Genomic DNA, 12,956 nt, shown 5'->3' with positions numbered 1-12,956 from the left:
TTGTGCCGTTATGTCACCCACATATATATAAAGTTTATGTACTCGTGTCTACTATGTAAAACATAAAAAGCGCATGTATTCTCAGTCCCAAAAATATTAAAGTAGAAAGGGAGCTATAACTCACAGTGAATGTACGGTAAAATCGATACGAAAATGTAAGCAAGTAGTAAGTCGGTCCAAACAAGTAAGTTGGTCGATCCGAAAGGTCATCAACCTAAGTCAATGGTTACTAAGTCAGTAAATTGTCCCAAAAGTTTAAAAGTACGTAAGTAAAGTCCTAATCATCATCATCGTCATCATCATTCGTAAAAGATAAAGTAAGTTTTCAACAAGAATATAGATCGAAACAAAATGGCTGATTCGGACAGTTGCTACAACCTCTATACAAACTTAAAAGATGCATGGTCAGTGGTCAAGGCTCCGTATGTGAGTCCTCTTACCGCTATCAAATTTTCAGATCCTAACTCAATGTCGTTTGACCGTGGCGACGGTTCAAACGCGAGTAGGTCAGAAATTTCAGCACGTCGTTACAAGGGCGTAGTGATTTTCGGAAGGCTATAAATCCTAAACCGTATATTGGATTTAGGCGAGTCTTAAACAAAAAGTCATCTACTCAGACTGAAATATCTGGAAATCAACTTTCCAAAAGCCCCAGGAGTCTGATCAGACCCTAAAAACAGAAAACAAGTGCTCTGGTGGGTTTCTTGGTGCTTGATGCTTATCAGGGTTCTCATCCTTGATGCCTATAAGCCTCAAATGTACAACTCTTTGATGTTTTAGCATCACTTTGACCAAGTTTCAACCATCAACACACCATGTCAAGACTAAGGAGAAATACAACTCACTTAAGAGTTTTAGATGGTTGATGAACCAAGGTTACATCATGTTCTTAGTCTCAACACAAATACAAGTTCTAAAGTTTAAAGCTACAAACTTTGATTCAATCAAACAAGAAAGACCTTAAGTTACATAAATTTGATCAAACAAAGTAATTAAACCCTAAGCTAGAAAACTTGGATCCCTTAACAATAATTATGAGATTTCATAGCTAGAAAGCTTGAATCTTTTATGTCGATGAAGATCTTCAAAGCAAAAAGCTAGATCTTCAAGTTTCATGAAGATTATAAAACACAAGTTTTGATCTTTTAGCAAAATAAGGTGATCTTAAGCTATAAAGCTTAGATCCATCAAAGTAATGAAGATTCAAAGCTAGAAAGCTTGAATCTTTTATGTTGTTGACGATATTTAAAGCAAAAGGTTAGATCTTCAAGTTTCATGAAGATCATAAACACGAGTTTTGATCTTTTAACAAAAATAAAGACATCATAAGCTAGAAAACTTAGATCAAACAAAGTAATGAAGATTCAAAGCTAGAAAGCTTGAATTTTTCATGTTCTTGAAGGATTCAAATCAAAGTTTGAATCTACAAGATATAACAAGATCAAGAAGCTAAAAAGTTTGATCTCATGATGATGATGATGTCGTGATTAAGAAGAGAAGAAGAAGAAGAAGAAGAAGAAGAAGAAGAAGAAGAAGAAGAAGAAGAAGAAGAAGAAGAAGAAGAAGAACTTACAATTTTAGTGTGAGAAAGACTAGAGAAAAATTAGAGAGCAAGTGTGTGTAAAATGAGAATGAGATCAAGTGTGAAATGGAAGAATGAGGCTTGATATTTATAGTGGTGGTGGTGGTGATGGTCTAGGCATAGGTTTAGGGGGACAAGGGGGAGACAAACTTTGCTTTTTGCATGGTGGTGGTCTAAAAGTGGTGCTTGCTGTTGGGATCCCATGCAACATATGTAGTAATGGCTAACAAAAATGCTAGTATGTTGGCTCATCAAAATGGGTTTTGTCTTACATTTTAATGGGTCGTAATTCAATTAAAATTGGGCTAATTTAATGGTTCATTAACTAGAGTAGGGTGGGTCTAAGTCCATTAAGGTAAAAAGTCCAATAAGACTAACTAGTGTGCATTAGTAAATTACTAAGCGAAATTAAGCAATCAATAAGCCAAGTAATTGTAATTAGAAAATAACAAATAGTATTACGTAGTCATAATATTCCAATTATGACAAAAGTTTAACGTCTACAAAGTACGTAGCTCGTTTTAAACGACAAGTGACACTAACAGTCGTAAACGCATTCGGGGATCAAGTTAAGTGGTTACGCACTTAACAACACGTTGTAAGATACTAACGAAAGTAATTAATCACGAATAAAGATCCCAGAGCATAAACTAGCTCAGTACGCACATATACGCAGATTCGTGAAAGTATAGAGCACAAAAATATAAGTCAAAAAAGTTGGGTCGTTAAATTACCAACCCATTAAAGAAAATTTCGTCCTGAAATTTTGAGGAGTGACTAACAACGGTACCGAATCTGAAGAAGAAGGAGCGTATCAAAGTTCCGAGAGACTCGTGGGCTCAGAAGTGAGCTATTTACCTTGAAAGGTACTTAAGAATATGTATATGCCATTAATTAAGTCTCTTGACCTTAAGATCAACAAATTGATTTCGTTTCTTGTTAACATGAATATGTCATCTGAATATGTACTGATGGGCGTCGAAGTACCCGTCAAAAATAAATTAATTACCTTAAACTAGTTAGGGCAAGTAAGGTTCGTTCCACGGGAGATTGTGGTCAAAAGCAAGCAATTTTCAGGAGTTGGTTTTGCAATTTAAAACTAAATTCAAACTAAACTAAAGACTTTATATGAAAAAGACTTAAACTTTATGAAGTTTAAGAAAAGAGCTTGAAACTAGTAATTAAAAGTGATGTGTTGTGATCAATAGGTAAAAAGCTTTATCCCTTCCAAATCCCAATTGGTATAATTCATTCAAGCAAGCACTATGTTTATCAAGCTTTTGTTTAAGTCACATAGACATGAGTTCTTAGGTTCATTAAAAACATTATCATGAGCACAAGTTACGAAATTTATACAAAAGTCTTTATCCCTAACTAAATTAACACAATGTGGACTTAGAACAATTGTTAAATCACAATAACTTGTTTTGTAATAATAAAGATCAATAAACTTGCATTAAACAATTACTTAATCAATTCACAAATCATAAATCAATCTCAATACAATTCATGAATCACATAATACTTGAATGAAATGATAAATACACAATTGTTCAATGGAAGGAATAAAGAATAGCACTTAGCCGAGCATGATGATTATGAAGAACATGATGAATCTTTGTTGAACCATGATGAACACACCTTTGATCCTTGAAAAGATGATGAATTTGATGTTAGGGTTGATGTTTTTGGCTCTAAAACTGATGAAAAAGGTTCCCAATTCGTGGCTAAGGGTTTCCCTTATATAGGGAATGGATAAGTTGTTCCCAAAGCAAAAATATCTCAAAATCCGGCATCAGCGAAATTGCATTGGCGTATTTTACGCCATGCCTGGCGTAATTTACGCCCATATTTGCACTGGCGTAAAATCTTGGCATAATTGTACGCCCAAAAATGATTTTTTCCCTGATTTTGAAACTTGCATTAGCGTAATTTACGCCAGGCTGGCGTAATTTACGCCCATATTAACACTGGCGTAAAAGCTGGCGTAAAAAACTTGAAAGCTGGTGTATTTTACTCCAGTGTAAAAATTCTGATTTTTCCAACTTTTTTCACATCTCGACTTCAAATGCCGTTTTCGCACCTTTTTGCACTAACTTCTTTTCTCACCTATAAAACACAAAACCACATCAAAGTATCTCATTTTTCACTCAAATATGGTTACTTTCACGTTGTTAAGCATAAACAATCGTGTCAAATAAGGACCGATCAAACCCCTCACACTTGGCTTTTGCTTGTCCTCAAGAAAATCTATTTTTAACTATAAGACAACAATACTTAGGTGATATTAATTCAAATAACTTTTCGCAAAACAATTTTAACTATTAATTGAGATGTAAAGGCAATACGGGTCAGTCACTCAATACCTTAAACGATTTTTCAACCACCAATGCATCAATCACAAAACTTTTCCTCATAGGACATTTTCTTAACTTACTAATTTCAACGCTATGCATAACACTATAAGCCTCAATCATTTCCCAAATCAACAAATGGATCAAAACTTAGAACTAAGTTAAACAAATATCCTTCACAACTTTTTCATGATCCATACTTAATCTCTTAACAATAAATACAAATGTATCTAGGTAGCATGTCAAAAGAAACACAAAATGGTTTAAATTACATCTGGTTGAGTTTATTGGGTTGGTCATGACTCGGATAAAAATTGGTGTAAAATAGTTACGAATGTCGAACCAATCAAACTTTATAAGGTTTAGAAATTTTAACGTGACCCTCATTCGTATAAAGATAAATTAAACTTAAATCAGAATGTCAACTATAACTAGAATCATGCATATGTTTGTGTTTTTATCCTCCTTAACTTCTTAACTAACCAAACTCATACCCTTGTCTACATTAGTATTAAGTGCATAAAGATTCTTTATAAACGATTAATTTCAATTAGACCAATGAACCTCCTAAGTCTAGTTAGAAATACCTTATACCACAAGCCAGGTGAAGGGGATATTGGTTACATTGCCCATTTTTTACGAGGCATTACATGAAAGGTATAGGTACTTTTGTGAGGTTATGAGAAGTCTTACTTTGATTTTAACTCTACACTTCAACGAGAACGAATTTTATGCCTCAGTGGTCCAAGTTGAAAGGACCCGTTCATATACATTATAAACGATTCACAAAAGTTGATTACATCGCGAGGCATTTGACCTCTAAATGATAAAATTTACAAACATTGCATTCGTTTTTAAAAGACAAACTTTCATTTCAACGAAAGTTGACAGACATGCATACTATCTCATAATATATTCAAACTATGAATGACTTATTATCAATCTTGATGAACTCAACGACTTGAATGCAACGTCTTTCGAAATATGCCATGAATGACTCCAAGTAATATCTTTAAAATGAGTAAATGCACAGCGGAAGATTTCCTTAATACCTGAGAATAAACATGCTTTAAAGTGTCAATCAAAAGGTTGGTGAGTTCATTAGTTTATCATAAACAATTATTTTCAATAATATAATAGACCACAAGATACTCATATTTTGAAAACAATCTGTGCAGGTCTGCTCACTGCTGTAAAAATCATTCATATGAAGAACACCGGAAACTTACAAATAATCTCACCAACGGTAGCTAATGCATCGTGCAATGCAAAAATTTCTCACCGTAAACAATTTCAACAACGGTAGCTAATGCATCGTGCAATGCAAAAAATTTTCACCGTAAACAATCTTACAAGGGTAGCTAATGCATCGTGCAATGCAAAAATTTCTCACCGTAAATAATCTTACAACGGTAGCTAATGCATCGTGCAATGCAAAAATTTCTCACCGAGGGTAGCTAAAACGGTAGCTAATGCATCGTGCAATGCAAAAATTTCTCACCGATAGTAAATACTAAATCGAACCATTTCGGTAGCTAATGCATCGTGCAATGCAAAAATTTCTCACCGATAAACAATCTTACAATGGTAGCTAATGCATCGTGCAATGCAAAAATTTCTCACCGAGGGTAGCTAATGCTACATAAAATCACCTACGGTAGCTAATGCATCGTGCAATGCAAAAATTTCTCACCGAGGGTAGCTAAACGGTAGCTAATGCATCGTGCAATGCAAAAATTTCTCACCGATAGTAGCTAGTGCAAATCGAACCTCTGAATCCAAATAATTCTATCATAGAATGTAATTTTTAGTACTTGTGTCTATTTCGTCAAACATTTATAAAAGTAGTTCGTGTATTCTCAATTCAAAAATATATCTCAAAAGCATTTAATAAAACAGTTATAAAAAACAGCGCATGTATTCTCAGTCCCAAAAATGTAAAGAGTAAAAGGGAATCAAATGAACTCACAATACTGTATTTCGTAGTAATTATGCATTTGATGGCATTGAACAAGTGCAAGGTTGGCGTCAGATTCATGAACCTATATTAAGTATATATATTTATATGTTGGTCAATATCTGTCTAGCAATTTAGGTCAAGTCATAGTGTATCACAATCCTAATGCTCGAGATCATCATGCCAAAGTCAACAAAAAATCAATTTGATTCAAAATGATTTCTTAATTTATATAACATAAATATAGTCGTTTTATATATTTAAAATATATCTATCAGATTTTATTAGAGTAATTAATAAAAGTTATCTGTTAATAAGAATTTATATTTAAAAATTATATATGATAAAAATATACTTTTATATATCTTAAATATTAAGATTTATAAAGTTCACATAAAAATATAGTGGTATGTAATATTAATGTAATTATATTACGTGTGGTAAAAATATCTTTGTATCACATGTTTATTTGATAAAATAATATCGATAATAACAATAATAAGTAACAGTGGTATTATTTTGTAATAATAATAATTATTATTATTCTACTAATAATAATAACAATATTTATATTTACTAAAGATAATATTAATTATAATAAAATGATAATTCTAATCATAATAATCTTAATAATAACGGTACTTTTTAATATTAACTGTAATAATAATAATAATTCTATTCGAAATGATAATTTTTAATAATAATACTAAAATGATAATAATATTGATATTTTATAATGAAAATAATATTTCTATTAAAAATGATAATTTTAGTAAAAAATGATAATTTTAATATTAATAATACTTTTAATTAATAATAATGATAAAAAAACTAAAAACGATATTTTTATCTAAATCAAAATCTTGAAATGTTTTAATTTTCATCATGATACTTATACTCATTTTTTCCTAATCGATTTGTTTAATAGCTTTTGGTCCTTTTTTATATCACGTTCATAATAATGATAATAATAGCAATTATAATAATTAGGTGATACTAATATTAGTTTTAATGATAATGATACTAATAAGTATAATAATAATATTAATGATAATACTGATAATTATAATAATAACAATGATAATATTAATAATAAATTTTAATGATAATAACAATATTAATAATAATGACAATAACAATTTTTAATAATAATACTTATATTAATAATGATAATATTAATAATAATAATATTAATAATAATTAGATAATAATAATAATAACGACGATAATAACGGTGATAGTAATAATAATCATTTTAACAATAATACTAAAATTCAGTTGACTATAACTTCTAATCCGTTCATCGAAACCATTCGATATCTAAATGAAAAGTTATTGATTTTTCGTCAGCTTTCCAACGACATGCATATCATATAACTTATCCTAGTAAGATATGTATTAAACTCAGGATTCATCATAAACTATCTAACGATAATAATAAACGTACAAGGATGCATAATCTTATATACTCGAGCACTAGTCAGGGATACACTAATAATATATAAAAGTTAAGTTATGAGTGCTCACGTATCAATATTGTGATTCAATATTGCAGGAAGGGTACGTAGACGTAACGGAGACGATAAACACTAGATTGACCTCACGAGCATACCCCTGAATCATACGCATAACCTTCAAAGCAATAACCCATAATTTCCTTACCTCTATCCCTCTCGAAAAATTTGTTTTGAAAACACGCGAGCAGAACCTCGTCGTAGTACTTTATGTATAATACTAATATTATCGCTCCTAATAATACTAATACTAATAATAATAAGATTAATATTAGTAATCTTAATATTAATAATACTATTAATAATAATAATAATTATAAATATAAATATAGAGAGATCGAATGAAGTGAAAAATGAATCATAAATGAGAACGATCGAGCCTTTATGCATATTTACCCACCTAACCCCCCATGCGATCGCATGGGGTTTGCGTGGTCTAGCCATGCGATCGCATGGACACCACCTCCAGCTCACATTCGATTATTTGTATACGGTTTTTATTATTAATTTATATATAATATATTTAATTTATATAATTATATATATATTATATTATATTTACATGCATAGTTAATTTGTAAATTTAGTTCCAATGTCTCGTACGTTGTCACTCAACTTATGTTCCGGTTTCGATTTCTCGAACGCATTCTCGTACGCTTAGAAAACTGGTATCTTATGTTTTGTGTAATGTACCTTTATAAATAACAAGACTCAAATCAATGAAAACTATCCCACTCAAAATGTAACTTATTCATTTAAGTATTTTGGTCATTTGCTTCTTTTAATCAACGCCTCGTTATTTATCAAAGCATATTAGTTTAAATCAAAACGTTTTATGACTAAGTTAAAATATATAGATATATATATTTTTTCATACATAATATATATCAAACTAATTTTATATATAACAATTAAAATATTTATCTAATGATATAATATTTGGCTTTTTAAAACTAATTATATTTCAAAGATTATTATATATAACCGTTTAAATAATATAATTTACTATGTCGTAACACGTTTACGTTTTTGAAACACTATATATATAAATTTATAATATATAGCTTTAATTGATTTCTTCCAATTCTATATAATAAATTTACCTTTATAAATAATAAATTACAATATCTCAGTTTTTAAAATCATTTTCATACATTTGAAAATTGATCAGTCGAACATTATGAAAACCAGTTCTCCAATAACTTTTGTCTAACCCACGTCAATTGACACATTTGTTCTTACTTGTAAATGACTTTACCATTTATTCTGAATATCGTTAAAAATGAACGATTTCTCAAATCAACGTGGACCTCACAACAAAGACTCATAATCATACAATGTATCTGATAAATCACTCATTTGATATTATCTTCTAATTCCACCGATAAATATATTGAAACAAATACGTTCATGTAAAGTATTATACGTTTATGTCGCGACCCGGAAAATTCTGACTAATTTTAAACCAAACTTTCGATAGGATATTATATTTTTGACAAAATAAGCCAAGTCTGTTAGGATTAGTCTCAATAAAATTTTTTTGAGCTGATTCATATAATCATTTGACCTTCGACTGTTCTCGACGATTCACGAACAACTATTTGTAAATAGATACATATATAATTATGTATATATAATAATAATTTAAAATATTATTTGATCTAATATATGATTTAATTTTAGGAAATAAAAATGGAAAATAATATGCGATGTAATGAAAGCTATTATTATATGTATATATATATATATTTAAAAATGTATATAAATACTACTTGTAAATATATAAAATAATATTAAATTTATTTGTTTAAAAATATATATTTATGTGATAAAACTTGTTATTTAAAACTGATTATATATAGAGAGAGAGAATAAATGGAAAATGATTGATTTCGAGCTTAAGTGATAAACTGTCGGTAGATATGAGTGGCTGCTTGGTTTAAGAATCACACGTTTACTTTTATTTTTATTTTTATATTATAGCCTCAATCAACTTGTATATGATATTAAGTGGGATCACTGTTTAATTATTTACACAATTTAAGACTTGATAATTGTTAAAAAATCACTGTGCTTGTATTACTCACAATCCAAATATTATATTATATATACATTAGAGCACGTACATAATTAAACCATCCATCACCTTTGTTAAAGGATAACTAATAGAAAAGGACTTCCGTAATTTTAGGACATAATTAAGTTATCATTATAGATATCATTTGTAATTGTATATATAGATTATATCTATCTACTCTCTATCATCTATATTATATATATCACCAATGATTCATCAACCATCACCTACATACAAACACCTTTTTCTATATATCAATATATGTACATACTTACAACAAGGAATTACACAACCCACTTCTCTCTTCTTCTTCATTAAACATTCGCTAACTATACTCGCCATCAAAACACCTTGAACACCCGACACCAAGATTCACAACCATCTTCATATATATATATTTTCTTTAGATTTGGTGTTTAAACATAACCGAACACCGCAATCACCAAACAAGAGGCTACACTATATAATCTTCTATTTTGTTGTCTAATCACCTTAAGCCATTACTTGAACACCACTCAAATCTGCTGCATCCTGCTTGTTATCTTATCCGGGTTTGATCTATCACAAGATCAACCATAACTAACTTCACAAGTATATTTTCTGGTTATCTTTTAAACCGAACCGGTCCACCACCCATCTTCTCTACCATCAACCATCATCTTATCGTTTCTTACTTGCATCACAACCGAACCACCGGAACCTTCTTCCATCACCTTTGGTTGCTATTGAAGTCGAGACACAAACCATAACAAATACCCATTTATGTATTTTTGTTTCCCGACTAATATCAACACCCTCGATCTCTTTTCTCTATCGCTATCTTCTTTATCCCTTCCATTGTTATAATCAAACCCACCCAACAATATTCATTCCTGTTACTTTACAACCGTAAACCACCACCATGAACATCCTTTCTTTTCTCTCCCATCTGCCTCTCTCTCTCTTGGAAACCTACATGATCACTACCATATAAAACCCATTTAAACCCGCTATTTGTTGCCAATCGTTTTCGTTGTTTCTGTTTTGCCATCAAATGACACCATCACCTTCGATTATCCCCATTATCAACCGCTGTTCAATATGAAATTCCATCATCTCCCTCTCTTCTTTTCTTCTTCGTTAAACCACCAGTCCCTATCATTCTCTTCTGTTTCTAATCGCTACCTTTTGCTGCAACTAATAATATATCTGTTTACAGTTCGAACCAAACAACCACCCAAAAAATCCCACGATTCTTTCTATCTTTGTTGTGTTACGATACTACTTCAGCTTCAATCATTCGTTACAGCTCCTACTTGGGTTCTGCAACAGTTAACGTGATGAAGAATAAGCAATACCAGTTAATTTGTTTTGGGTTGTCAACTTGCGTTTTAGTTATGCTCCTGGTTCTGATGGATAACGATGATGGAAATAAATATGGTAAATGATGAAAAAGTATACAATGATAAGATAATATGAGCTGTAAAGGAAATATGTCGATTATATTAATTAAAAACAGAAGTGCATCGCTGTCCCACTAACAGATACATATAAATTTAATGAAATTTTTCTGTTTCTTCATTTGAACCGTAAATTGTTTGGTTGGGACCCCTTTTTGTACTTGAGCTGTATTTTTGGTGGGCTGTAATCCATTTGGTTGATTTTGGGCCGAATGAAATTGTGTGAACTAGTGCAATTTGTGAACCTATGATCTTTAACGGGTTGTAAAATGATAATGGTGAACGATAAATGATAATGATAAATCATGATTTTATGTTGATGATCATGAGGATGATCGATGGTTATGTTGTTGAAATAATAATGGGATGATGATGATGATGGATGATGAAAATGATACTTGATAATCGTGATTTGGGGTTGGTTAATTAAGAAGAAGAAAGACACAGAAATATAGAATAAATATAATAATGGTATGAATATAACAGAAAAGTTGAAATGGAGGAATGGATTAAGGATGTTATCGGGTTAGCGGGACGTCGCGGGTTCAAACTCGGACTTGGACATATTGTTAGGATTACTTCCTTGAGGTTCGTGAATTCGAGGCCAGCCCTATATTTGTTCAATGACGTCATATGTATTTTTACTACAAAATACATTATGTGAGTTTCATTTGCTCCATTTTTAATTGCTTTTGCAATATATATATTTTTGGGCTGAGAATACATGCGCTGCTTTTATAAATGTTTACGAAATAGATACAAGTACTTAAAAATATATTCTACGTTGAGTTGTACCACTGGCATATTTCCCTGAGCTTGGTAACTACTATTTACATGGGGTAGTGTAAACGCGAATCCTGTTGATAGATCTATCGGGCCTGACAACCCCAACCGGACTGGACGACCAGTATTCAACGGTTGCACAGTACTTTGTTTCACTTACTACACTTGGTACGGTGTAGGGAGATTTCATAATAAAGGGAATATGCGACGTTGATTAAATGTTAAGTATGGTTGCCAAGTGCTCAACAACTTAGAATATTTTTATTGAAATGTTTATGAATATGAAATCTTGTGGTCTATTAAGATATTGAAATGATTGTTATGATAAACCTATGAACTCACCAACCTTTTTGGTTGACACTTTAAAGCATGTTTATTCTCAGGTACGAATTAAGTCTTCCGCTGTGCATTTTCTCATTTTAAGGACATTATTTGGAGTCGATCATCGCAATGGGACCAGATGTTGATGATTTCGTCCAGATGGATTAGGACGGGTTATCACAGGTGGTATCAGAGCGTTGGTCTTAGCGAACCAGGTCTTGCATTAGTGTGTCTAGCTGATAGTTGTTTAGATGCATTAGCGGGTCTGGACTTCGACCGTGTCTGCATGTCAAAAGTTTTGCTTATCATTTCGTATCGAAAATTACCTGCTTATCATTCTAAGTCTAGACACGTCCTACTGCCTTTATTGTATAGATAGTGTACAGATAAATTCATATCTTAGCGTATCTGTTACCGTAGACTTTATCTTACACATTTCTTTAAATCCCTTCGTAATCTACGGGATCTTCTGTACTATACATAGATATTCTATGTAATTAGAACATCATCCGATATCCGGAATTCATTTCATACCAAAAACTCTTTATCTAACAGAGCAAAATGGAACTCACCACTAGTTCAAGCCCCTCGGATTTCGACATGGATGTTTACCTAAACTTCGGAAGCATCGTCACTAGAATGAATCAACCAATCAATCATTCCCCGATCATTTGATGGGTTCGTAATCGACTTAATCAGTGGAGGCGAGAAGAAGGCGATCCCTTTCATCAACCGAATTTACCTCTTGGTTAAGAACCTGAAACACTTACCGACGAACCTGTTCGTAACACCATTTTCTCTCTCATTTCTAGAGTATCTCGCCACGATTATATACTACATCAAATTCTAGATCTTATTTATCCGCTCGCCTGAACCGACAATCACCCCAGTGTAATAGAAGAAGTCAATGAGCTTCGCGCTCGAGTAGT

This window comes from Rutidosis leptorrhynchoides, chromosome 9, assembly GCF_046630445.1.
Source record: "Rutidosis leptorrhynchoides isolate AG116_Rl617_1_P2 chromosome 9, CSIRO_AGI_Rlap_v1, whole genome shotgun sequence".
Classification (NCBI taxonomy): Eukaryota; Viridiplantae; Streptophyta; class Magnoliopsida; order Asterales; family Asteraceae; genus Rutidosis; species Rutidosis leptorrhynchoides.
The sequence above is the reverse complement of the archived record's forward strand: the minus strand, read 5'-3'. Positions refer to the sequence as shown.